This window comes from Papio anubis, chromosome 1, assembly GCF_008728515.1.
Source record: "Papio anubis isolate 15944 chromosome 1, Panubis1.0, whole genome shotgun sequence".
Lineage (NCBI taxonomy): Eukaryota > Metazoa > Chordata > Mammalia > Primates > Cercopithecidae > Papio > Papio anubis.
This window is the reverse complement of record NC_044976.1, coordinates 109602473-109617778: the sequence shown is the minus strand read 5'-3', so window position 1 is coordinate 109617778 and position 15306 is coordinate 109602473. Positions and strand designations below refer to the sequence as shown.

The window sequence follows — 15306 nt, the reverse complement described above, 5'->3', positions numbered from 1 at the left end:
GGAAGTTAAATGCTTCACACATTTAATAAGTATTTGTGGCCTCCTCCAGTCACGACTGAGTAACTCACACAATAAACTAGAATATGATATAAAATATACAAAATGATTGTTTTCAGACATTGAGCAACATGCAATGCAGGGCTGTGAAAACAAATGAGGTGAGCCCTCCCGCAACTCCAGCTTTGTGCCTTCTGCAGACTGCAACACAAGGAGGGGGCCCTACGGAGAGCATGCAAGTCCCACTGAGACAAAGAACAGAGTTTGGAGAGGCTGAGAGGCTTGGAAACTTCACAATAGAATGCCGGAGATAAGGAAGCGGTACAGAAAAAGAGCTTCAGAAATCTGCACAGGGTTCCCTCGGATCCATGGCTGAGTACAAAGCTCCCATACAGGGGTGAGATTGCAGGAGAATGGGCCACAATAACAACAACAATAAAAATTACCAAGGAAATAAGCACCACCAGAGATCTGGAAGCTGAACAACCACTAGAGCTTGCAGTGGGCTGGCAGACATTTGATAAGACCGGCTAGAGTGGAAAGTCCTTCTTGAGCAGCTGGGAATTTAATAGAAACCTCAGAAGTGTCAAACTTTAGTTAAGGGCTACACTAGCCCCATGGTAAGGGTGATTCTAGACCTGTTCTAACAAAGTTTAAACATAAGCTTCAAAATGTTCAAGTTGAGCAGGGCACAGTGGCTCATGCTTATAATCCCAGCACCTTGGGAGGCCAAGGTGGGAGGACTGCTTGAGGCCAGGAGTCTGTGACCAGCCTCAGCAACATAGAGACTCTGTCTTTACAAAAAATAATTTTAAATAATCATCTGGGCATAGTGGCATACACCTGTAGTCCCAGATACTTGAGAGGTAAGGCAGGCGGACTGTTTGTGCCCAAGAGGTCGAGGCTACTGTGAGCTATGAACACACCACTGCACTCCAGCCTGGGCAACAGAATAAGACCTTGAATTCAATTTTTTTTTTTTTTAAATTTTTGAGATGGAGTCTTGCTTTGTCACCCAGGCTGGAGTGCAGTGGCGCAATCTTGGCTCACTGCAACCTCCATCTCCTGGGTTCATGCAGTTCTCCTGCCTCAGCCTCCCAAGTAGCTGGGATTACAGGCATGCACCACCACACCTGGCTAAGTTTTGTATTTTTAGTAGAGACAGAGTTTCACCATATTGGTCAGGCTGGTCTTGAACTCCAGACCTCAAGTGATCCACCCACCTCAGTCTCTCAAAGTGCTAGTATTATAGGCGTGAGCCACCATGCCCGGCCAAGAATAAGACCTTGCCAAAATAATAATAATAATAATAATAAATAAATAAAAAGCTCATGTCAATCTCCAAATAAATTAACTGCCTGGCCACAAAAACTAAACGTTCAGCAACAACATAACATTTACAATGTCAAGCATCCAATTAAAAAATCACCAGATATCCCAAAAAACAGAAAATGTGACTTATAACCAGGAGAAAAATGTATCAATAGAAACAGACCTAGAAATGACAGATATTAATATACAAGAGCTTTAAAGCAGCTATTATAAGTATGTTCAAAACCAGGCAGGGTGGCTCACACCTGTAATCTCAGCAGTTTGGGAGGTCGAGGCAGGTGAATCATTTGAGGTCAGGAGTTCAAGACCATCCTGGCCAACATGGTAAAACCCTGTCTCTACTAAAAATACAAAAATTAGCTGGGCATGATGGCAGGTGCCTGTAGTCCCAGCTACTCAGGAGGCTGAGGCAGGAGAATTGCCTGAGCTTGGGAGGCAGAGATTGCAGTAAGTTAGGATCGCGCCACTGCACTCCAGCCTGGGTGAGAGAGTGAGACTTCATCTCAAAAAAAAAAGTATGTTCGAGGATTTAAAGGAAAACATGAGTATAATGAAGACAGAAGTAGAAATTATGAAAAATTAAACAAAAAGTGAAGAAAAGCTTAAAAATATGAGATTCAAAATTTAAAAATTCACTGAGTGAGCTCAATAGATTAGATCCTGCAAAAGAACAAGCAAACTCGAAGACAGTAATAGAAAGTATCTAACCAAAACAAACAAACACACACACAAAACAAAACAAATGAAGAAAACAGAGAGGAGCCCAATCAGGTAGGTGCCCCATAGTCCATTTTAAGGACCTTGGCTTCTAATCTGAGTAACGGGGCACCATTGGAGAGCTTTTTGAGAGAAATGATACCATCTGATTTACATTTTAATGGAATCATTCTGGCTGCCGTGTTGAGAAAAGACTGAAGGAAGAAAAGAGTAGACACAGGTGGCCCATTAAGAGAATGCTGCATTATGAGTGAGAGATGATGGTGGCTTCAGCCAGGTTAATGGCAGTGGGAGTGGTGGGAAGTACTAAATGGTTGAAATCTGGGATACACTTTTGATGGTACAGCAGACAGGATTTGCTCATGTGCTAGATTTGGAATCAAGACTGATGCAAAGGTGTATATAACGAGCCTTTAACCGTTTTTGAGAGCATGCACTATGTACCTATTAGGACTGCATTTAAGTATATATAACAGGCAACCCAGCTACAGTGACATAAACAAATGAGGGCTTAGCTGTTTCACATAACCAGTCAGACCAAGGCTGGTCTGCTACTCAAAGTTGTCATCTGTCCCAGGCTCTTGCTATCTTTCTGCTAAGCCATAGTTTAATAGATCGCTTCTTTGTTCTTTTCCTTGTGCCTCATGGTTCCAAGATTGCTGCAGTACTTCCATGCATAATGTCAATATTATAGGAAAGAAAAAATGGCAGAGGGGCAAAAGGGACCCTACCAGTTGAGTTTGTCCTTTTTTGCCCAGAAAGCAAAAGCTTTCCTGGGTGCTACCTTCAGCAAACTTACCCTCATATCTCATTGGGTCACATGACCAATTATAGGAGAATGAAATTACTATGCGTGGTTTAGGTGAATTACAATTCATACATTATGGCCAGGGCAGGAGGCCTCCTCTCTTTAAAGTCAAAGGATTTCTACCATTACCTAGCAAATAGGGGTTCTATTAGCAGAGAAGAAGGGGCATGTGGTAGGAGGGATGTTGGGCTAGTGATGAACAATTTTGACTGTTGATTGCTTTTTTCACTTTTATTGCAAAATACCTGGTGCCTATGTTTGGCAGGTGTATATAATAAACATGTTTTTATAAGATATTGGCACAATGGCACTATGATTATGGAAGACTTTATAAATAAGCTGATTGAAAGACATGGGAGGGGCATGGAGGGGCACCATTTCAGATTATAAAATGGCCATAAAAAGCATAGTGTTCTGGGGACCCTTGAAACCCATGTAGAGGATGGTGGACTGGCTTGGTGGTCTTGCTCGTTTTAGGTTCTCTGGAGAAACAAGGGAAGTATAGACTGAAAAACTAATATATTGAGAAAAGAAAAATGCATGTGTTTTAAAGCTGGAGGCAGAATTCCTCTTAGAGGACTCAAGTATGTGTGTGTGTGTGCGTGTGCACATGTGTGTGTGTTAGTAAAACATTTATATGGTTGTTTAATGCTGAAAAATTAGGTCCCAGAATCTTGTCTTGAAAGGAAAAAATGAAACAGAACTAAATCGCTCAGCAAAATAAAACAAGTAGAATTTTAAGTTTTGGCTGTCAGTGTAAGAGGAAGGATAACAGGATCTTGGGAACCGGGAAGGAAAGTGGGGAAATGAAAATGAGTGGGAGAGGAAGTTACATAACCCTCATCACCGGGGTATAGTGTACCTTATAGCCTCTCCCCATCTTACAGGGAACAAGTTGAGCAACTTTCAAATGGCAGGGCCAGGATTTACATGCAGCAATTTCTGACTGCATTGCAGGCCTGGTAGGCCTGGTGCTTTTCCTGCACAAAACCTCCCTCAAGTCACCAGGGAGTTCAGATTTGACCTGACAGGTGGTTGGTTGGTCATTTACAAATTCTCCCACCCCCCACGTCTGTCTACAGAAAGTTTTTAAGGTGAGGGCCCACCTCAGTCGTGAACTGTTCCATCAGGTGCTCTGGCAGGAAGTCCCATAATGACCTTGGGGAACCAGACAGTTTCCTCTGGTTGTGGGTGACGGTTCTACCTCCGTCCCCAGAATAAGCTGATAAACAAACTTAGCTCCACCTCCTGCCCTGGCCTCCTGCAAACAGGCCTCTGTGGAGAGACTTACTGAGACTTTCAATTTCCTGTTAAGAAGGAGACTGGTATCTGGACCCTATAGAATAAGTATCAATTTGCATTTGGTTTCCTTCGTGTCTTGGGACAGAGGGAGAGAGAGAGACAGAGAGAGAAGAGCTGGGGAAGAAAGCAAAAGCAAAATGAAGCAGTAATTGCCCAGCCCCATTCACCTGGGAACTTGATGCTGGTGGTTTCTCACGGTCTTTTCTCTACAACTCTACAACGTGATGGCTGCTCAGACCTCACATCTCTCAGATAGCCCATCGGGTGCTGATTACCACTATATTCTGCTTCCTCTCAGTTGCAAGGATACTAGTGAGCTCTGTTTTACCATTGGAGTATATGGCAATAATATTAGCTCATATAATTCAATTATTTAAAGCATTTTTATATCTCAAATCACTGTCAGTCTTTGCAAGTACTGTGCAAATTATGTTGGTTGTGAAAACTCCTCGAAAGGCTGAAATGTGTCGATGGAAAAGAGACAAACTCTGTAAAATATTTGAAGAGATTTATTCTGAGCCAAATATGAGTGACCAATGGCCTGTGACACAACCCTCAGGAGATCCTGAGAACACGTGCCCAAGGTGATCAGGGCAAAGCCCAGTTTTACACATTTTAGGGAGACATGGGACATCAGTCAAATACATGCAAAATGTACTTGGTTTGGTTTGAAAAGGGGGAACAACTTGAAGTGGGGGGATTGCAATGGGGGCTTCCAGGTTATAGGCAGGTTTAAAATTTTTCTGATTGGAAATTGGTTGAAAGAGTTATTGTCTGAAGACCTGGAATTAATAAAAACGAACATCTGGGTTACAATAAGGGGTTGTGGAGACCAAAGTTTTATCATTCAGATGAAGCCTTCAGGCAGCAGGCTTCAGAAAGACTTGATTGTAACTGTTTTTCATCGAACTTTCAGAGTCTGTTCTGAGAGGGAGGCGTGTACGATGAGGCACGTCCACACTCCACCCCACATCATGGCCTGAACCAGTCCCTCAGGTAAGTCTTAGAACACCCTTGCTGAGAGAAGGGGTTCATTCAGATGGTCGGGGGGGTTAGAATTTTATTTTTGGTTTACAGATGGTATGTCCTATGAGCTGAGTTCAGGTTTGGGTGGTTTGACTCCCAGCACCAAGCAGTGTGACGCTCAGGAAATGATAGCTACATAAAGACTTCTTAGAGTAAGATGAAAAGTGAACAAGGAAGTGGAGAAAAGATGGAGTAGGCTGTGGCTTTTTTTTTTTTTTTTTTTTTTTTTCCACTTAGGAAGGTCTGATAAGAGCATCTCCTAGTGAGGGAGGAGAAAGGAAGAAACTGGTCAGGCAGATAGTTAGGGTGGGTCCTCTTTCAAACAAAGGAACAGTCTGAAAAATCAAAGCTGCAGGCTCAGGTAAAGGAACTTGCACAGGGGGCCTTGCCTAAGACATGCCCACAGCCAAACAGATAAGAAAGGCTATACAGGTGGCTTGCCCAGACATGCCCACAATGGACAATTCCATCCCCTGACACATGCACAGTAAGTGGAACAAAGCAATACGGAGTAACTCAAGCTAAGGGCCCACATGCGCATTAGGAACAAGGTAGAGCTACCAGAAATTCGTACCTATGCAAATGAGATCCCCAGTCCTTATTGGCTTCCTATAAAAGCCTTTGCATTCAACTATAAAAACGGTAACCCTTTTCTGGGTACCCTCTCCGCAGCCAAGAGCCTTCTTCTTTCGCTTATTAAACTTTCGCTCTAACTTCACCCTTTGTGCCCACTCCCCATAATTCTCTTAGTTGTGAGACAAAGAACTCCAGATGATAACTCACAATGAGAGACTGCTACTTTGTGGTGCATTGGTGAGACTGTAACACCAGGGCTGAGGCTGGACCTGTGCCCTAGTCGGTATATACTTCCAAGAGTGCAAGCACACCAAGGGAACCAAGTTTGATGGGCTCTATTCAGCAGAGATCAGTTTGGGGACAGGTGTTAATTTAGTACATACAGTTAAATAGACATGTGGGCACCTATACATATACACACTTTGTGCATCCATCTCTTTAAACAAAACATGATGTTTCAGTAGGTAGTCATGCAGACATGAACAGGGCAGGAGTGGGTTCCCCAACAAGGAATGCCAGGTGACCCTCAGGTGATGGTCAGGCGGTTGTTAACGATCTCTCTAAAATAATAATTGGTCGCAGCTGGCACCAGGGAAAGGCAATCATCTCCCAGTAGATAGAAAACACCAAAATTTGATGATCAGCAGCTTCCAATAAGAAGATCTCAGGAGTGGGGCGAGTGGGCCCAAGCATGCACACTAAAAGGCAAAATGGCAGAGTTTAACTGGTATATGACCTTCCTCTAGGAATACTCAACTGGTAAGGGAAGAAAGCCTCGAATGAGCATGTGCACAACTCCAGTAAACACACTGTGCATGTGGCCCCTTCCAAGTACTGGCAGGCCACTGCACATGTGGACAGCCCACCCTGAAGGAAGAATCAGGGGAGAGGTAATGCAAGACCTCGGAAGCATACCAACATATAAAACCCCAAGTCAAAAGTCAGACCATTCACTTGAATCTCTCAAGTCATCTGCTTGGCCCTCTTCCAAGTGTACTTTATTTCCTTTCATTTCTGCTCTAATACATTTTAATAAACTTTCACTCCTGCTCTAAAACTAGATTCAATCTCTTCCTCTGCCTTATTCCCCTCAGTCAAAATCTTTCTTCTGAGAAGCCAAGAATTGAGGTTGCTGCAGACCTGTACAGATTTGCCACTGCTACTGATAAGATGTAAGATGGAATGATATTCTCTGCAGGAGCACAAAGGGAAGGAAAAGAGTTGTTTCTGAGACTCAAGTAGGCAACATGGTGAGGGTGATGGCAATCTGCCCCCAGCCTCTCCACCTGACCGTGTCTCTCTTCCCTCCAGGATCCTGTCCACCATGACCTTCCTTCTTTCTTCCTGCAGTTGTCTTTCGAAGCCTTTCATCACTTTCTTGGCTTCCCTTAAATGCCGTGGTCACTTAGCAGGCAACCCTTCTGCCTGATGCGGTTGCTCAGCACAGCACCTTCCTGGGTTGTGCAGGGGTGAGGGAAGAGGAGAAGCACTGTGGGGGTGTGAGCATCATTCCTTCTTGGGGTTCGTGATTAGGGCAACCAGGACAGGTGGGGGCTGGTGGTGTTAATCAGTCCATTAACAAGTATGTTCTGATTTCTGAGTTCCAGGACTGAGCTAAGGGCTCACTGTTCTCTGTTGTCTATCTCTGCTTATCAAACAAAAAAAAAAAGTAGGGGGGAGAAAATAGAAAACAGTTATCCATCAGATCTCTTTCTTGGGCTGAAGATAGGGGCTTGGAGAGACATTTCCTGGATTCCGGTCCTGACAGCCCCTAACTGGCTGTATAATCACAAGGCTTCACACCCCAGCCAGGGAGGCCAGGGAATGGCAGGCTTTATATTTTCTCGATGCAGGATTTTCCCATTGTTGAAACTGCTAGGCAGAGTTCCCAGCACTTAGCAGGAATGGCGGGGTGGGGCGGGGGCGGGGATGGAGGGGTGGGCACAAGAATGCTTCTGATACTGTCCCTTCTAACTCGACACTCTAGAATTCCAGATTCTGTCAATAAATGGCCAGAACATGGTGGTTAATAAACACAAAAAGTTCAGAGGAACAAATAGGGTATTGGACCCAGGTGGGCAATAGAAAGATTTCATTGCAATTCAGGTAAGAAGAAGATAATTTTAACTCAAATTATTCAATAAAAATTTATATAAAAGACATCTTGGTAAAAGTGTTATCAAAGGCTATTGTTCAAAAAAACCAAAAAGGTGATAAAGGATGCACTATATTGCAAGAAAAAGTATATGATTAGGAAGTTGTATTCCTACAAGAAGCATTCAGTGTATTAACTTATGGCTCATCTAGAATGAACTTAGAACTGATGCTCAGGCCTTGCTTTCCCATCCAGAGTCTCAGACCAAACCCTGATTCTGAAATGTCAGTTACTGTACTCACGTGACTGACCTAGTTTTTAAGTCTCCTTTATCTGGATGAGAAAAATGTGTAGTTCTGGGAAATTGTACAAGCAAGCAGAGAGACAATAAAGAGATAAAAATGGGATCAATACTTTTGGTAAATTGTGTTCATTCAAGGAAACCGATCTGTCCTCATAGTGCTGCTTTGATGATGCTGTCTCTGCTTAGCACATTTAGCAGGTGGGTATGTTCGATTTACAGAACTTATTTATATGCTTACAAAGATTCGCTTATCAGATTTATAAATCTTCTCTGTCAGAAGTTTGAAGTGTTGGAGATAATTTCATTTCTAATTGTAGGTAGAAATATCTAAGAATCTTTGATGAATTACAAAGCCCTACGTGATCTTCTGTCCCCTTCTTTTCTCCTACAGTGGCGAACAGTGTGCTCGTTTCCCCAGCACTGAGGTAGACTTTTATACGTCAGCCTTATCTCCAGGAGTTTATTTACATCTCTGAGGACTTCTGTGACACCTGTTATGATGAACCTCTGGCTTCCATAAAAAAAAAAAAAAAAAAATCCACTACTTTGGGGCATTGTTCAGTGTAGAAAGCAAGGTAGGGCATTTTGGGAGCAGTACACAGACTGACCTGAGTGTAGTCTCATAGGATATCTATTTGAGACCATCATGGAAAGTTTGGAGTGCTGGGCCACTTGTCAGCTCCATGGAAGACTCCACAGCATGTCCTGGTGGGCTCATCAGGATGCTCCTGGGGATAAAGTTTCCATCTGAATGTGAATTAAAAGTTCACTTTACCTGCTGTGTGATTTCGGGCAAGTTCCTTAACATCTCTGAGCCTGCTTCTTCATCTGTAAAGTGGAAATAGTAATTGTTAGTTCAGAAGATTATTGATAATGCTGATTTGAAATAGTGTTTGTAAAATGCTTAGCATAGTGTCTGAAACATATAAAGTGACCAAGCCATGAAAACTCTGTGTTCCTCTTAAGTTTATGGTCAAGGAGAACTGGGAATCCCCTAAATGCAATCAAAATGTTAGGTCTAGAGTTCAATTTAACAAGCACGCATTGACCATCTGCTAATGTAGTCATCAAGCTGGGAATTCATTCATTCATTTGTTTGACAAATATTTACTAAGCAGATGCTTGTTAAGGAAATCGGTTACACCTATTGGCTGCTCAATCCCCTGAACAGTGCTGAAAATACACTTAAAAATTATTACTCTTTGTTCTTTTGCTTATGAATGTATTCTGCATTCAGAGAGGGTTTTGAAAGGTAAATACATATTTCTAATTAAAAGAAGCAAGGCTTCATATTATATGATGAAAAGGCTACATGCTGTATTATTCCAACTATCTGACATTCTGGAAAAGGCAAAACTATGGAGACAGTAGAAAGATCAGTACTGGGGAGTTGGACAGGGGGAGGGAGGGGTGAATAGGAAGAGCACAGAGTATGTTTAGGGCAATGAAACTATTCCATATAATACTGTAATGGTGAATACATGTCATTGTACGCTTGTCAAAACCCATAGAATATACAAGCAAAGAGTGAACCCTAATGTAAATGATGGACTTCAGTTAATAGCAGATCAATGTTGGTCTATCAGCTGTAACAAATGTCCCACACTAATGCAAGATGTTAATAATAGGGAAAACTATATATGGGGGTGGGGTGAGGGGATATGTGCAAACTCTCTGTGCCTTCTGCTCAATCTTTCTGTAAACCTAAAACTAGTCTATTAGTTAACAAAAAAAGTAAGTGAGATTTTATCTCCCAGGCTTACCTACTGGAGATCAGACTTGATTTGTTAGGCTAAAATGCGTGTTTCTCCTTCATGATCTTGAACTACCCTGTGCTTATCTTAATCTCAGTATCTCTGCATTATATTATTCCTGCAAGAATGCAAACTCTGTGAGAACAAGGACCACGCCTTACTCATCTTTGTAGGATCATGTAAATCTTGTGTTCAGACCTGCCAATGGCTTCCCATTCCAAGTGCTTTAGGTGTATTAGCTCATTTATTCCTTAAAACAACCCTGTAAGGTAGATGCCATTCTTATTCTATCAAATATGAAAAAACTGAACCACAAAGAGGCTAAGAAACTTGCCTGATGTAACTGGCAGAGCTGAGACACCAACTCAGATAGTCTGGCTCCAGAGTCTGCAGAAAAAGTACCAGAAAACCCAAAGATGTTTTAAACTGTGGGTCACAACACATTTTGGGGGCGAAATAATTTTAAGGTGCCTCAAACAAGGATTTTTTTTAAAAGCACAATAATAGAATGGAAGAAAAAGGAGAAATATGAGCATACCTTGCACATAGTAGGAGTGGTATTGTTTTGTGAAACTTTTATTTGTGTATTACATGTGTATATATTACATGGCACTGAGATGCCACGTAAAATGTATTTAGAAGGCTCACTGCGTTAAAACATAAGGAGAGTTATTACCTCAGGTAACAAGCAGTACAGAGTGAAGGCAGCTTCAGGCCTGACACACCATCCCTGACTCCTGCCCCATTATCCTGAGAGCCTGTTGTCCCTGTTCTGCTACACTAGCTGGCTTCATCTCACCAGTTCCTGTCATCATATCCAAACCCAGTGATGCCCAGAGGCAAGGAAACAGCATCACTTCTGGAGAATCCTATCCAAAAGTCCCTAGGAGATTGCATCTTGCCTCCCTTACTAGATTAGACACCTCCTTACCTCCCACTGGCCACACCTGGATCACATGGCCACCATGAATCAACCTGGGGGAAGGAGACCAGGACTACCATGATCAGATTCCACCATCTGATACACCTCTGAGCAAATATATGCATACATCCAGCAAGGGTAAAGGGGGAAATGAGTCTTAGGTACCCAAAGTGTTTGTCCTGAGTAGAACCCAGAAAATAAAAAATGGTTAAATTAATTTTCTGTCTCCTTAGAGATAGAAGCTTTCTGCATACTACCCATCTATTAATTCATAAATTTATTCACTCAACAAATGTTTACTGTTTATCTAATGTATGCCTGGCACTGTGCTAGGCAATGGGGACACAGAAGTAAGAGAAAGAGGTAAGACCCATGCCTTCTGGGGACGACTCTAGAAAGGGAGACAGTAGTTGAACAAATAATCTCAGAAATACATATATGTAACTACAAATGGCTATAAATGCTCCTAAGGAAATGGTGTGACTGAGGTTGTAACAGGAGGATCTGATTTAGATGGAAAGGGGAGGTGGTCAAAGAAGTCTTTTCAGAAAAGGTCGTTTAAGCAAGATACAAAGAATGAGTAGAAGTTAGTAGAGTGGGGAGTGGGAGGAAGAACTTTCCAAGTAGAGGGATCAACACACACAAAATGTTGGGATTGAAATCTTAGCACTTTAGAAGAACGGGAAGAAAGAGAATACAAGGAGATTTTTGGCTCTCAAACATAGAGTAGAGACCCTTTCTAGGAGAGAGAGAGATTTGAGAACTTTTTAACTCCAGGAACTCTTTGTGGTAACAGAAAAGGCTATCTTTGTTTCTAATATTCAGATGTTCTTTCCTAATCCTGGATATCATTGCTTGTTTCTGGAAGACATATAGGTTATTCAACTCATTTCTCATAGGAGATGAGAAGGCAAGACTTCAGATGACTTGCAGTATACATAGTTTGAGACAGCTTGAGCTTTTGTTCATCTCAAAGGAAGAGGAATTGTGCAGGTCAATTGATGGTGGCATTCTGTATCGATGGGCCTATTCTTGGGGAAATATGGGTTGCTTTTGTTTTTGTTGTTGTTCTGGTGTCTCTGTGCCAAAAGAAGAGATTAGATTCTAAGTATGAGACAGGGTTTCCCCATGAATGTAATAAACATTGCTCTTGTCAATCATTCTGGAATATGCAAATACTAAGACGGGCTGGGTTCAAGGGCATTCCCACTGGAGTCAGGTTAGCTAATCCCTGCAAGATGGGGGCAGCTCTAGGGTTAGGCAGAGAAGTACTCCAAAGAGGACCCTCATGCAGATCCCAAAAGCGGTGATATTTTATGTTTAAGTTTTCCTTTTATAACGTGCTTCTCTTATAAAACAAAGTCTTAACAAACCTTCGACTAAGTCTTAACAAAACCTCCTCTGACCTCAGGTATCTCTATACGGAATTGAAGATAGAATCATTGTCCAAGTTGGACAAAATGGCACAGGGGAGAACAATAGCAGTATGTCTTCAGATAAATGGGTATAATTGTGGAAGGGAAAGTAGTAGTTTGAATTCCCATGATGGACTCTAATGACCAGTGAATATCAGAATTGGTCTTTGGAGTGTGTGTTTCTTGAGGCTTCTCAGAAATTCCTGGAGATACAAGCCTGGTAATAGACAGTACTTTCTGCAATTAAAAGAAATGGAGCTGAGACTACAGTGATTTAAGCCTTAAAGGTATGTATGAAGTTTGGAATTTGTATTACAAATATATTCTTTCTAATCCTCACAACTGCCCTGCAAGGTGATTTTATTATGTCAGAAAAGTGAGGCTCAGTGCAATGCGTAACCCAAGGCTACAGGGCAAGCAAGAGGAAGAGTGGGCTCAGGTCCAAGTTCGTCTGTGTCGGACGCCCAGGCTCATTCTGTTATGTCATACTGACTGCGTCCTTGAATGTTAGTGTGCTTCCTTTCAAGACCTTCAAAAAAGGGAGGCTAGGGTCATTCACTTCCACTCTACAGCCAGACTAGGAGAATGACCTAGGGGACAGTGGAAGATGGCAGCTACAAGAAGAAAAATAACCTTTTGTCTTAACAGAAACTGAGGCCTCCTGTGGTATCCTTTAACTTCTTGCTACCTTATCTATACATTTATCAACATCTATAGCCATTTTCATTTTTTCCCTCAGATAAAGTTTCATTTTCCCAACCAGGCGCGGTGGCTCATGCCTGTAATCTCAGCACTTCGGGAGGCCGAGGCGGGCGGATCACCTGAGGTCAGGAGTTTGAGACAAGCCTGACCAACATGGCGACACCCTGTCTCTACTAAAAATACAGAAGTATCCGGGTGTGGTGGCGCTTGCCTGTAAGCCCAACTACTCAGGAGGCTGAGGCAGGAGAATCGCTTGAACCCAGGAGGTGGAGGTTGCAGTGAGCCGAGATCGCGCCATTGCACTCCAGCCTGGGCAAAAAGAATGAAACTCTGTCTCAAAAAAAAAAAAAGTTTCCTTTTCCCGTTTAAAGCCAAACTTCTACCTAAGCTTCTAATTGCCCCCTCCTCCCTCTTCTCTCAGACTCTGTTCCATCTGCACACCCTCTTTCTTATACTTTAAATGTCTACCCTTGCTAGTTCTCATTGCTATACCCGTAATATGCTCTCATCTTTCCCATCTTAACCCATCACTTTAAACCCCAATTTTCCTCTATGGATCTATTAACTTGTTCCTATTATTATCCACACTTCTCAAAAATGCAGATTATACTTAGTTAGCTCCACTTCCTCCTATCCCAATAATTTCTAATTTTATTCTCAACTAGCTTCTTCCTGTTTCATTACCTTCATTAATGTCACCCTAACATCCTAACAAACACTTTAAAAATCTTTTTAAAGTATCATATACATACAGAGAAGTGCTTAAGTGTTCACTGCAAAGAACGATCACATTGCGAATACATCTAGGTATCTACCACCTGGTTAAGAAATAGGACATGACCAGCATTCTAGACAGAAACGCTATGGTATTCTCCCAGTCATTATTTCCTCCTTCGTCCCTAAAGGTAACACCATCCTGACCTCTCATACCATAGATTAATTTCACCTGTTTTAAACTTTATATAAATGGACCCTTACATAATGTACTCTTCTGTGTCTGACTTCCTTTTCTCAACATGATGTTTGTGCAATGTAGCCATGTTATTGCATGCAGCTGTTGTTTATTTTTACTGCTATGTAGTACTTCATTACATGAATATACTGCGATTCACTCACTTTACTATGAATAGACATTTGAGGTTATTTCCAGTGTGAGTCTGTTTCAATAAGACCCCCTTGAACATTCTTGTACTTATCTTTTTGGTGCACATGTACACAGTTTTCTTCATCTGTTTTTAAAGAAAGGGAGTTAGTTTGGTTGAGAACACCACAAAATAGACTGGGGAAGTTAAGGCACAATAATATCCAATCAATTGGACAAGTTTATCATGAACAACGACTGTTCTTACACAGAGATGCGTAAGACATGGATTCAGGCCACAAAAGGTACTTGAGGAAGGGAAGGGAATACACAAAGAATAGGGAACAGCAACAGACTGTAATTAAGTGCAAAATTGCATACGGCCAGAGTAAAGTCAACTTTTAGAACCTCTGGGCTAAGACTAGACAGTTAATACTAGGGCTGGATAACCAATTCTGGCTCACCCGTGGTGACTGGAGAGTCACCTGGAGGCCATGCCTGAGGAGAGGAAAGAGGGCTGCAGGTCTGGGAGTCAGGCCCACAGATTCCAGATGTATTTCTGCCAGAGTACCTTCTTCCTTCTGCCTACCTCTCCTGAAACGGACCCTAAAACCTTGTAAACAAGGCAACCCCAGATGGACTCTGCACTTCCCAGCCCTACAGAAAATGTTCTGAGAGGAAGCGGGGAACTAGGGCAAATCTTCCAGCAGGAAGTGGGCTTAGCAGACCCACAATGTCATGGTTGATACCTGAAGTTTAAAGCCTGGACATATTTGCAAGTTAATGAAGATGTGAAAAGGGAGGAGCGGAAAGGCTGCATTGAAACTCAGGATTAGAAGGGGAGAGGGGACTGCTGCAACAATTATGACAATAATCGTTCCTTGAATTTGTATTATGTAACAACCTACAAAAAGTTTTCTATATTCCTGAACTTTCACATTTCTGTGGAATGGGAGGGGTTACCCCCATTTTGCTGGTCTGTTCAAGGCCAAGTTTGAATGGAAGGCAGGGTCAGCTCCCTAATCCGCATCTCCAGTTCCTCCTGAGGAACCGCAAGAGTGAGAGGACAAGTAGGGCAAGAGACCTGGAGATGGTCGAGGGGCTAAAGCAGTGGCAAAGGGAGAGGTGGAGGGATTGAGAGGTGTGAGGACTGAAAACTCTGTCTCTTTTGGGATTCGTTTGGAGCCACCTGGAAGGCGGTGATTTCAGCCAGGACACGCGCTTTTGCGGACTGTAGGGGGTTCGCTAAGTCAAGCCTCCCTGGGAGCCCCACGG

The 15306-nt window shown here is 42.5% G+C and overlaps 1 long non-coding RNA gene across 1 annotated transcript; it reads left to right on the top strand.

Moving 5' to 3' along the window:
• The first annotated feature begins 3942 nt into the window (after positions 1-3942).
• On the top strand, positions 3943-8933 carry LOC116269393. Its single transcript, XR_004176849.1, has 2 exons — positions 3943-5152; positions 8549-8933. It is a non-coding gene; the product is annotated as an uncharacterized LOC116269393 (long non-coding RNA).
• Positions 8934-15306: the final 6373 nt, after the last annotated feature.